The sequence below is a fragment of the Camelus bactrianus genome, chromosome 28 (assembly GCF_048773025.1).
Source record: "Camelus bactrianus isolate YW-2024 breed Bactrian camel chromosome 28, ASM4877302v1, whole genome shotgun sequence".
NCBI lineage: Eukaryota > Metazoa > Chordata > Mammalia > Artiodactyla > Camelidae > Camelus > Camelus bactrianus.
Window position 1 is genome coordinate 17,274,724 of NC_133566.1, and position 12,157 is coordinate 17,286,880.

Here is a 12,157-nt window from a genome sequence, read left to right on the forward strand (position 1 = left end):
TCACTTCCCTGTCGCGCCTGGCAGAGGCCAGCACCCTGCAGAAAAAGGATCTAAAGGGTAGCACTTGACCCTCTGCCCAGGGTGGTCCTCTGCAGAGGGCATCTCAGGAGAAGGTGGGGCAGGGGGCAGTCCAAGGGGCTTCTGCCCTGGAGGGTGCTCTTGGGACAGCCTCGCTGGGCGCCATCCGCCCCCTCCCATCAGCCTCAAGAACACTGGCAGGCTGCAAGTGTCATATTTTTAGCGAAGACATTTCTACAAATCTTTTTTATGGGTATTTAAAAGAAATAACCCTAAATTTGAGAGTCGTAATGTCCCAGTTCTCCAGCACTCAGAATCTATTTCACCCCCGAGGCCCTGAACTCAGCCGTCAGCGGAGGGGAAAAAGTCCTCTGAACTGAAGGAAAGAGAAAAATCACTTCAGAAAGCCAAAACTCCTTCTCTAGACACCCTCAAGACAGCCTCCTTTGGAGTCTACACATTTAGAATGATGTGCAAAGTGACAATTTTGACACTCCTCGGAGGGGAGCATCCAGCCGGGCCCCAGCGTGCCCAGGACTTGCTGGCTGCTGATCAGAAACAGAGAGAAGCCAGAAGTGACAAGAGCTGGTGTCCAGGGCTCCAGAGGCCCACTGGGTGTTACTGCCGATCACAACTTGGGTGATTTGCACGGCTTTTACCTGCATGTACTAAGTCTTGAAAACCTAGCTGCCGTACAGGTGAAAACAATAAAGACTTGAGTGAGGACTTCATGAAGCCAAGAAAGTGTGTGGCCTGTTCCAGTAAACAGCCCCTTTCCCGCATCGTAACACTGTTGTTGTTTGCACAGGGTGGGACACAAGGTAAATTCTCAGTATTTGTTCATTTTCCTCTTCCTTCTTGGCCTAGAGCTCTTTAGATAACTAGTCAAATCTTGATCTCTCTTCACCTCAAGAATGACAATAAGAAAGTGAAATGTGAAACAGACTCTTCCGACCCCCTACCGTCCCCCTCACCCGAGGTTGCCGACATGGCTGCAAGCTGTACCGTCTATATTTGGAAGAACTGTTCTGGAAAGCAATTTGGCAATCTGGGTTAAGAGCATTAAAGAAGTTTTACCCTTCCGCTTGGCAATGACCCTCCAGCCATCCATTAGTGGGAAAGAGTCAGAAACTTGGATTTATTTGCAAAGATGTTCAGTGAAGTTTATATATAGCTGTAAAAAGCTGGCACCATATATTTGTCCCATAACATGGGAATGGCTAAATAAATCATGGTATCTCCATAAGATGGAAGAAACAGCAGAGATTTCAAGATGGTGTTTCTCAAGGCTATTTAATGATGTGGAAACATAGCTAGGCTGTAATGTTAAGTGGAAAGCTATCATTATACAAAATTTCATACACAACCACCACCAAAAACTACAGTAAATCACACATATGTGTGTAGATACATCTAACTGGAAAGGAATGCAGCCAAGTACCAAGAGTGGCTATCTGTGGATGGTGAGATTAGAGTTCATTTTTACTTTCTCCTATGTTCCTGCACAATTTTCTCTATGTTGTCTTTAGAATTTAAAAAAGCTATTGAAATTTCCACTGAAAATTTCCACATGAAAAAAAAAAAGTTGCGTCATTAACAGTGCAAGTTTGGAATAACAAGAACATTTCCTATGTGGGACTTCAGTTCCACGCTGCCCCGGTCTGGCTTTGCCCTGCACAGACGGGCTTGGCCTGCAGTGCCAGCTTCTTATCCCTGTTCCCAAGAAGGAAGAGGAGGGGGCTAAGGCTGTGCAGGAAAGGACTGTAGCCATGCACGAATCTCGCAACAAAGTGTCTCAGTACATCTGACTCAGAGCCAGTGTTTTGTGTGTCTTTCAGGATGTTTTTAAATGCTGTAATGAGATGCAGGAGAAAGTTATATAATTGCTTACTTTGGGGGATTCTTTTAAATCTTTTGGGGGGGTGTAATTAGGTTTATTTATTCATTGGGGGATCTTTTTTTTTAAAAGACAGGTATCAGGTGTAAGCTACAGGATACACGAAGGTGCTAAAAACACTCACCCACCCCAGGGTGGAGCATGACGATGCCTCATCTCCCCTGCCCCACCACAGCTCTGATCAAGGCGCAGCTCCACCCGGAGTTCCGAGGGAGGGTTCCGAGGCTGCGCTGGCTGCAGCGGAGAGGAGGACAGGCTGCTGAGACTGTCCCCCACGGAGACAGCCAGGACGGCGCAGGTGTGAGTCCCCGGTTAGGGCAGAGGCAGCGCTGAAGACCTGTCTGATGTGACTGCACGTGACTCTCCATCTTCATCCACCTGCCTCCCCCATCCGGCTTCCTTAATAAAACTTGCTTCTCCAATACAGGCCAGAGAATTTGGCCTCAGACTCCCGCACACCCTGAACATCCTGACAAACACCAGTGCAGAGAGGCCCCGCCCCGAGGCAGAAGCCAAGTGTCCCCAGGAGGGACGTTCTCCACCTCACACTCCTGAGCCTCCAGAACAGAGGACACGGTCTCATGTAGCCAGCCTGGGAGCTGGCCCAAATACACGTTCCACAGGAAGAAGCTATGATGAATCCCCATTTTAGAGATGAGGAAACTGAGGCCCAGAGAGGTTCTGTTACTTGCCCAGGTTCAGACAGGTACAGTCAGGTTCCAAACCCTCGCTGTTTGGCCGCCGTCACCCTGCCTCTCAAGGAACGTGGGCTGAATCGTCAGCCGAGGTCATCAGTCAAGGCCCTTTAGAGACCGACTTCTTACAAAATATTACACTAGACACTCAGCCCCAGAGTCAAGACGGGAAAGTAGTAAAGAGGTAAAGATGCACGGGGCTGGTCCGTTCCCACAAAACGACGGCTGGCTGATCCCATCCGTGTCACAACCGTGCAGACATCTCCTGGCGCAGGTGAGCAGAGGGATGGTACCAAGAGGGTGGATGGTGGCTGTCTCTGGGGCTGGATCCCAACCGAAATGTTCATTCATCCCTGCATTTTCCCGTTTGGATGATCTTCATTTACAGTGAGCGTGACCTGCTTTTACAGAGACCTTCTGAAAAGGTCGGGGTCAATCCCTGCCCTTGCGGTCCGCCGTCTGGCTGGGGCCATCTGCCGTAAGCTGATAAGAAGGGAAAGTAAAACTCCCGCCCTGACCAGTGGGGCAGGAAGCCCCGTGGCCGCGGCCCAGGGAGGACTCGGGGCAGGGAAGGCCTGTCCCGGAGCCCAGCGTGAGCAGGCCCTGCGTGGGCAGTGGCTGGAGACAGGCTTGTGCACGCGGAGTTCAGCAGGGCGCCAGGTGTCCTGGAAGGTGTGTTCAGCAGAAGGTGGGTTTCACTGTGGCGTTGTTTTCATTGAACTCAATGTTCAAAATGATGCAAAAGAGCACATCACTCTCCATTTCTTTCCTCGACCACTGGGAAACAGCACAGCATGTACTGGGAAGGGTCCCCTGGGAGGTCAGGGTGAGGTGAAGGGCGAGGCGGGCCCAGCTCAGCTGTGGGAGAAGCGGGTCCCGCACCGCAAAGGAGGTTCTGGGAACAAAAACCACAGGTGAGTCAGCTCAGGGGGAACACGTGGCCAGCCTTCATTCCACTCCCAAGACTTGAAAAGAACTTTCCAGGGAAAGGAAGAGCTCCCCTCGCCCCCACCAAGTGGGATGGCAGCAGGCTTAGGTCACACGAGTCCCAACACAGTCCTCGCTGTCACTTCCCACCTGCTGGCAGGGCCGACAAGGTCAAGCAAACCTGTCTCTCCCCTGGACTAAGGACTCTTCGCACGCCTGGTCCCTACACCCTGAGTGGAAACAGCCAGCCCGCCTGGCAGAGCCTGGGGCCGAGGCTGGAGAATGATAGACTGGTTACCAAGCATCTGACATCACTGGGTTTAATAAAGAAGTTTGCTGGGTTTTCGGACTTGATTCCCTACTAGTAAAAAACTCACTTCTAGGTTCAAGGAAAAGTCCACGTCTAGTGGTGGGAGGGAAGGGGGCAGACTGAGTGGCAGTTTCACCCAGAGGAGTGAGACACCAACCCCGGGCCACGCTAAACCCTCGCCAGAGCTGACGCCCCCGTGCTGTGTGCCCGGCGCTGAGCTAAGCTCTGGAACAGTGATCTCCATCTGTCCTCGGTGACTCCTGAACCTGGCTTCTGCTCTTAGCCGCCTTTTGCCAACAAGGAATCTGAGTGCCAGGGAGGTTAGGAAACTGCCCGTGGTCACCCGGCAGGTAAACAGCAGAGTTAGAATTTGAGTGCAGCCCAGCAGAATCCAAATCCCAGGCTCTTGGCTGCCCCACTGCCCTGAAGTGTGGCAGCAGACTGCCTCATCCTAACATCAAGCAAATACAAAAACAGGCCAGATGCCCAGGCTCAACACAGCGTGAAGTCCAAGCTGGAGTGGCAGCTGACCGAAGGGTCCTGCCCCTCCACTCCCGGCCAGGAATGAGGTGGACTGTGCGAGGTACAGTCCAGGTCCTTTTGGCCAAGACGTCAACAGAGACCCTCGAAACACTGTCAAGTACAAAACCTAGGGTATCCACAACTCCTACGACAAAACAGCAACGAAGGCTGGAGAGAGAGAGCAGAGGAGAGGGAGAAAGGGAGGCGAGGACGGGCAGAGTATGAACACAGCCGGGATGTGGCTCCACAAGCAGACCCGTTGCCTTGGGCACATGTGAAGATTCAGCAGACGTGACCGGCACCCATAGAAAACGCCCGAGGCCCCTCAGCCGACTCCGCTAGGCTTTCAGAGCTCCCTCTCTCTGTCTTGGCTCCCTGTGACCCTGCGGTCACCTGGAGCTGCAGCCAGTGCCACGTGCGGGGCCCAGGACTGTCCTGTCTTCACGCTGGGCATCAGTCACGCTTTCTCTTGCTGAGGGTTCACAGCTCCATGCACCCGGCGGGGGAAGGAGGGCAGAGGCTGGATCTCATTGCTCAAGGAGCAGGCACTTCCCTAAGACACAAGCTCTTAACGCAGGCCCACGGGTCTAAGACATCAGTCCCAATGCCTCTTCCATGGGCGCAGGTCCAGCGCTTTCCTTGGTTCCTCAGAGAGGCCACCCTGGTTAGGTGGGCAAGTCTGGGAGGAGGGGGAAAGATGCCTTAAGGAATAACCCTCCTCGGACTCCTCAGTCAGGATCTTAAGGACCCAGGGCACCAGTCACGGTGAAAAATGAGCATCCGATTCTCAGCAGCGATGAGCCCAGCCTCTCGAGCAGGGGGTTAAGGTAGAGCGGCAGCCTTCCCAGCTGCGCAGGGCCAGCTCCGAGAGGGACTCACCCAAGGAGCCTGCCCCTCTGCTGAGCCTGCTACAAACTCTCTTTATTCTTGTACTCTTGTTTTCTTTTTACAGATTTATTAAATATTCAATAGATAAATCCTTACTTGTGCAAACCTTACAGAAGCCTCCAGACGTGCTAGGGCACGCGCATCCCAGCAGTCAATCATGCTGTCCTCCAGCTCCGGGTGTGCTGGGAGGGGCCCACTGAGCTGCCTGCAGACGGCGACATCCAACAGGCAGGAGGCAGAGGGAGGCGAGAGCCTGCACAGGGCAGCCCGAGGCAACCAGGGAGGGCCTGACGGTGGAGGCAGAGGGTGCTGAGAACACTGCCAGGCCCAAGCCCCCGAACTGCGCAGACCTGGCTGCACTGCTGAATCTCAGCCTCCATCACCCACTTAGCGTCTTAGGAATTAATTACCCAGTTGCTCCAGGCGGAATCCAGGAGCTTGAAGGAGGCCGCAGGCAATTTGCAGAGGCCTGCAGAGCAAGGGAAGCAGCGTTTGATGCCAAACACCAGCAGAGCCCTCAGAGGCTGGATTTTGATATTTTAACATTTACTGTAGCTCTGACTGCATTTGAAGTTACCAGTCCTCTGATAGAAGAACGTGGTTGTGATAAGTTTATCAATAGAGAACAGTTCAGTGATGGAACTACTTCAACAGAACTCCTGCATTCAGGACAGTCTTGTATCACCCCGGTAACTTGATTTTTTTTTTTTTAATCAAAGTATATGAGAATAAGGCAATGTACAGATGAAAACAAAGGAAGCTGATGATGAAAAAGCATCGGGAAAAAAGGGAAAAAAATCAAAAGTATCATCAGATTCCTCTAACATTCTCTGAGTTTGTATTGATCTAGATTCTTTTCCGAGATCAACTGTGGAAAACGTCTTCCAAATCGCTCCACTAAAATGTAAAGGAAAGTGCTGTGAACTTGAAGTTTGATTAAGAAAACTGCCAATGATAAAGCCCGCGGTGATGAAGGAAATTGGAAAACAGTGAGGACAAGGAAAAGGAGTTACAGTTATTAGGCCTGGAGTTATTAGGACTGGAAGGTTATGGAAAGAATGTGAAGCTTCCAGAATGTGTGCTCTCTTCGTGCTGGAATCAACAGAAGTGTTTAGCGTAGGTTTGGTTTTGTGTTTCCTGAGGTTATTTTATACGGCGAGGAAAGTATTATATGTATTATGATAAATCATATTTTCAAGAATAAAGTTTCTGGGGGAAAAAAGTCTATAGAGTAACAAATTAGATCCTCTATAACTCTGTTCAGGGCTGAATTAAAGGCAAACGCTTCCAGCTGGGGTCCGCACACTCCCTGGGGGTCTCAGCTGCGTGGATCCCACGGAGACCCCGGGACGGGCGGTCTGCGTGCCCTGCTGCGGGCCGGAGCTCTTTCCCGTGGACAGCCCTCAACCCCGCATCTCGCCTGCTCTGAACGCTGCACAAGGCTATGTACTGAGTCAGCCTGAAGACTGTGATCTGGTCACTCACGGACACCAAGAGTCCGTAGAAGCAAAGGCGGCAGGGCTGCTCTCTAAGACCACCACGTGTGACCTGCGGAGGCAGGCGACACACGGCAAACAACACAGGTAGTTCGCCCACCGATTTCAGAACCCACTCCGAGGCACGAGGGCCTGTGTTTCCCTCCTGCCCCTTCTTTCATTCCTGGCTGTGGCTGCCCCCGGGCACATCTACCTCAACCCATTCCCCCAAGTCACCCTGTGCCACTCTGCTTAGTCCAGGTCACTAACCAATCGGGAACAAAGAGGCGGAGCTCCCCACAGCCTCCCTGGGTGAGCCGGCTGGGAGCTCCCTGCTCCGCTGCAGAAGCCCAGGCTAGGAACATTCTTCTCTCCGTCAAGGCCCTGTCCTGGCCGTCCTTCGAGGGCCTGCAGCACCCTCTCAGCAGGACTCCTGGACCACACTCCCCAGCAAAGCGATCATCATGACCTCCAGTTACTAGAATTCTCTTCCCAGGAGGTAGCTCAGGGCTCGGGGCTTCCCACAGCATCCTTACGGCACGGCCAGGTGGAGCAGACATGATTATTTCCGGCATCCGTATGGAGCAACTGAGGGCCACCAGCAGGGCCAGTGCTCCAGCCCACACCTGTCTGATGCCCTCGCCCGGCCCTCCAACCACAGAACCGACAGACGTCGGCCAGCTCCCGGCATACAATGAGTTATTTCATTCCTTCTGAAAAACAAGTGAGAAAGACGATCAAAACCCCAGGATCTGCCTTTTTCATGGAATCCACAGTTTCCAAAACAGGGCCTCATGGGACTCACTTATAAAATGTAACTTAACAGATTACAGGATGGACGGACAGGTGGTGAAGGACAGGGAGGGGAGCAGAACTGTGCTAGTGTGAGGCCCAAGCGACGTCCCCTGTTCCTAGTGCTACTTGATAGAAACGTGTCTGGCTGGTCAGTCAGTCATGTCACCGAACACTCCGCCTCCAGTTGGTGGGGGAGGGGGCAATCGTCTATCTCCAGCAGTTTACTGGTAGCTAGTCAAGCACACTCAGAGTCCAGATGGATGCAGGGAACTGTCCTTCACTTCATATCGGGCCAAATGTTCCAACCCTTACCAAACCCCCAGGGACCAGCGGGTGGAAGCAGTCATCGCCTCACCCCACGCCAGGCTCCTGTGGTCACCCTCTCATGGGTGACGGGGGAAAGCTCTTCTTTTGTTCCCCGTGGCCCCTTCCCCCACTTTGGTGTGGTTGGGTGGGGAGGTGGGGAGGCCCTCACTGCGGTCTGGCTTCAGGGTAGAGTAACCACAATACAATCAGACTGCCAAAGCCAAACTCCCCGTAGCGGGGCTCCTGTGCTAAAAGGACCTCTTTGTTGTATCTCAGAAATACCCTCTTCTGCATGTTGTAGACACATACACGTAGGCCACAGGAGGGAAGGGGAGAGAAATCAGTCCTGTTGCATTTACATGTTGTGTGTAAAATTTCAAAGTCCATCTGTCGTTAGTGCGAGAAGCTGCATTCTACCCGAGAAATCACTACCAGTGTAGTTATTTTAAAAATTGTAGTAGCCCCATCTCCATCCCCGCCAAGGCAATGGTTCTCACCACACTGAGTCAGTCATGTAAAGGAAGCCCATTTTCCATGAGGTAAACAACACGGTGGGTTAGAAACACAGTTTCAGTGGATTTTGCTCCTAATAAAGGGACCTTGTAAAAAGAGCATTTTAAATGCGATCCAAGAGGCAAATACCTTTAAAAGTTGCAATGCTGAGAAAGAGAAGGCATCTGCACAAGGCAGCGTGTTCCATGACTCCCTCAAATTTCAGAACAGATTCTTCTCAGATCAGAGTCTGTCGTGAACTCGAGGAGCCCACTGCACATGGTCCAGCCCTGTCGGCGCCAGGCTGCAGCCCTTTCCCTCTGGGAAAGTCAGTCCCCTCCACAAACAGACTCCACCTGGAGCACCAGCTTCTGCCAGAGTCTGAGTCTAACTACTAGAAACGGGACATGAAACTAAGGTACGTTCCCTTGGAGATTTAAATAATCCTTAAGTGGAACTATCAGGCAACGTTCTGGTGTGATATTGAAAAGACATGGAGTCATCCTTTTTCCTTATTTCTAAGATTTGGATATTTCTTAACACTTCCCAGGCACACTGCTGGCAATTTGGGCAACTTCTAGTAAGTCACCAGAGATTCCTGAGTTATAGCTTCATGACCAGAATTGTGGATAACCATTTTGCAGAAAAAGGTGTTACAGATCAGTTGTGACAGGAACCTGGATCCCAGCAAGATACCAAGCAGCACTCAGAGAGATGGAGAACTCAGGTATATTACAGCAGCAGGCCCATAGGAATTAACACTCCAAGCTCTGGATGCTGTCTGTAGGTTTACACAGACTTTTATAGGCTGTCAGTTTACTTTGCAACATCATATGCAAATAAGGTATAACAAAAGTTTGACTAATTAGGAACAAGCTTTGTAGAATGGACCAATCAGGAGGGAGAGAAATAACCAGTCAGGAGTGAGAGAAATGGACCAATTAGGAGTGAGAGAAATAACCAATCAGGAGTGAGCTCCATGCAAATGAATTACTACAAATGGACCAATCAGGAGTGAAAGAAAGAACCAATCAGGAGTGAAGGAAATAACCAATCAGGGGTGAGCTTAGGGGACCAATAGCATTTTAGGGGTAAGTTCCACTTTCCTAGAAGTAAGCCATTTCAGAGGCAAAAAGTGAGATACAGCCACTGGGCCAGGGAACCAGGTGGTGTTGGCAGGAGAGCAGTGGCCCTGCCTGGGGGTCCTGTCGGTCTTTTTTATGGGGCTTCCCACCTCAACCAAAGCACAGAATAGCAGACAACACCACACCTCTGTGAAAGTGAACTACACAGTAAGAACTAAACATAATATTAAATTACTAATTTCAAATGGCCGCATACAACTGAGAGAAAAATTTAAAGAAATTCAAACACATCTTTACATTTTATCACAGCACAGCTCAACTTCATTTCTGTCTTCCTCATTTGGCTTTAAAGAGACACTTGAACTTTTCCTCCAAAGGTCAGTCTACACCCTCAGGCTTTGGAACTTGGGTTAAGGATACGGAGTGAGGGCTAAGGACCCAGGGCAGAGCCTGGGATCACAGGACAAGGGGCTGACATGAGAGGACACTGGGTACCAGGAGGCATCTGAAAACCTATAGTTAAATCACAGCTTGAATCTGAAACTGAGCCCTAAAAAGAGCCATCCAAAACATAACCAGGCAACCATCCCTCTCCTGCAATATCCCATCTAATGACCCTTTTCCCCTTCATTCCTTCTTTTACATCTCAGAGGCCACCCCTCTAGTCTATGCCTTTATCACGCCATGCAGAGATTACCACAATAGCACCCAATGTCTTCCCAGGTCAGTACCTCCAGTACCTCTGGCAGGTGAATTCACTCAGCAGATAGTTACTGAATAGTTTCCAAATGCCAGAACTGATCAAAGTCCTGGTGATAATCAGAAAATAAGACAGGCACAGTTCTTTGCTCTCACATATTTCCTTAAGAGCGAGGAGGCCAATAATTAACAAGAGTCTTGCCAAGTGGTGACAGGTAAAACAGAAACAAGCAGGGTGGGGAATAAGAGAACGATCGAGGGTTCTTCTACTGCAAAAGCTCACAAAATTTCTTAGGTAACAACCGGCCTCTTATCCTCAGCAAAATCACATGAAATCCTTCTGCAAACTCAAGTAAATGTCTTTTATATTCTTGGGCAAGTCCCTGGAATAGAAATGTTTTGGTAAAAGTTGTCCTGTGTTTTGGTATTTTAATAAAGACACCATGATACGAGGCTTATTTCTTGGTTTTATTTTTTTTTTTTTTTAAAGAATGATGGAGCTTCTGTTTTATACAGAGTGGCCCAGGAGAGCCTCCACGGTAAGTAGCCTGAAGGGGAAGAAAGATCTGGCCATGCAGATATCAGAAGGCAAGTGATCCAGGTAGAAAAAAACAGCTGGTGGAAGGGCCCTGGGGCTGGTGCATGCTTGTGGATTAAGAGGTGTCGAGGAGTCTGGTAAAGGAGGAGAAAGTGAGCAGAATGAACTGGGTCAGAGGTGAAGGCAGAGAGGGATCACAGCCACGGAAAACCTTGCAGGCCTCGGAAAGGACCCGGATAGAATGTTATGCTTAGGGCAACAGGGAATCATTTGATGGTTTGAGCAGGGGAGTGAAATGATCTGACTTGTTTTTAGAGGATGCTGAGAACAGGCTGAAGTGGGGGGAGGGGAGAAGCAGGGAGTCCAGCTGGGCGGTGCTTGTAGTGGTCCAGATGGGGCGTGACGGTGGCTGTGAGTGCTGGGTGGGGAGAAGTGGATAGATTCTGGATCTGTTTCAAAGGGGGAGCTGACAGGACCACTGACAGATGAAGTGTCAGGTGTAAAAGGGAAAAAGAAGTCAGAGATGACTCAGAGTTTTCACCCAGAGTAGCGGGGAGGATGGAGTGGTGGGAGGGGACCTGGAGGAAGAGCAGGCTGGGAAGGGAGCAGGGACAGAGTATCGTTTGGGGTATGTTGAGTTCACGATGCCTGAGAGGTCCAGGTGGAGATGTGAAGTAGGCAGTTAGCTAAATATGTCCGGAGCTCAGGGGAGACCCCAGAGTGGAGGCTTACACAGGACAGTGGAGAGCATGTAGTTGGTATCTGATGCATTTGCACGTGGGCGCACACACACACGCACACACACTACATGTCGTGGTACAGCTGGCCCCTGAACGACACAGGTATTTGAATGGCATGGGTCCACTTAGACGCAGATTTTTTTTCAATAAATACATACTACAGTTTTGCACAATCTGGTTGGTGGCCCCCAATACTGAGGGCCACTGTAAGGTTACGAGTGACACCCCAACCTCCTTGTTGTTCAAGAGCTTGACATTCAGACAGTTGATAGGACGTGGACGTTTGCTGGTGGACGATGGAAGCTGTCAGTAGTTAGAAGGAATCCAAAGCCAGACACACCTACTCACTTAAATGATGAGAGAGAAAGAAGAGAAAACTCTGCAAAATAGCCTAGAGACCTCAAGGATGTTTGTCCAACACAAGGCTTCAGATATTCACCCTCCAGAACCATCCAAGATGCCACGTTGTCCACACACTTGGAGCACAGAGCCTGGCCATGCTCCAAGCCCACTTCCACTCCCCTTCATGGAGCCGCCGTCAGGGCCAGTCCCAACACCATGCCCACTCGCTGAGTGCCTCTGTAGGTGGGTCTCCCCAAACCCCTCCGTTCTGCACACTTATTCCAACTGAGCTATCCCGGACTATCCAAGCCCCATCCTTCCCATAAGAGCTGCTGTAACCCCTGCCTAAGGAGCCCCCCATGGTATCCCCTCCCCTGGCCAGGCCTCAGCCTCTGACCTTGACTAACCGAGCACCGATCACATATCAT

At 50.7% G+C, this 12,157-nt stretch overlaps 1 protein-coding gene across 11 annotated transcripts in view; it reads right to left on the reverse strand.

Moving 5' to 3' along the window:
* The window catches only part of ANAPC1 (anaphase promoting complex subunit 1), a 394,152-nt gene that overhangs the window by 283,199 nt on the left and 98,796 nt on the right, over positions 1-12,157 (reverse strand). The window contains exon 49 of one of the 11 annotated variants that reach the window (XM_074354503.1): positions 1,384-3,505. The exons of the other annotated variants lie outside the window; for them this stretch is intronic. The gene's annotated coding sequence lies outside the window, so the exon portion shown is untranslated. Of the gene's footprint in view, positions 1-1,383; positions 3,506-12,157 lie in introns of those variants that run through there. 11 annotated transcript variants of the gene reach the window in all.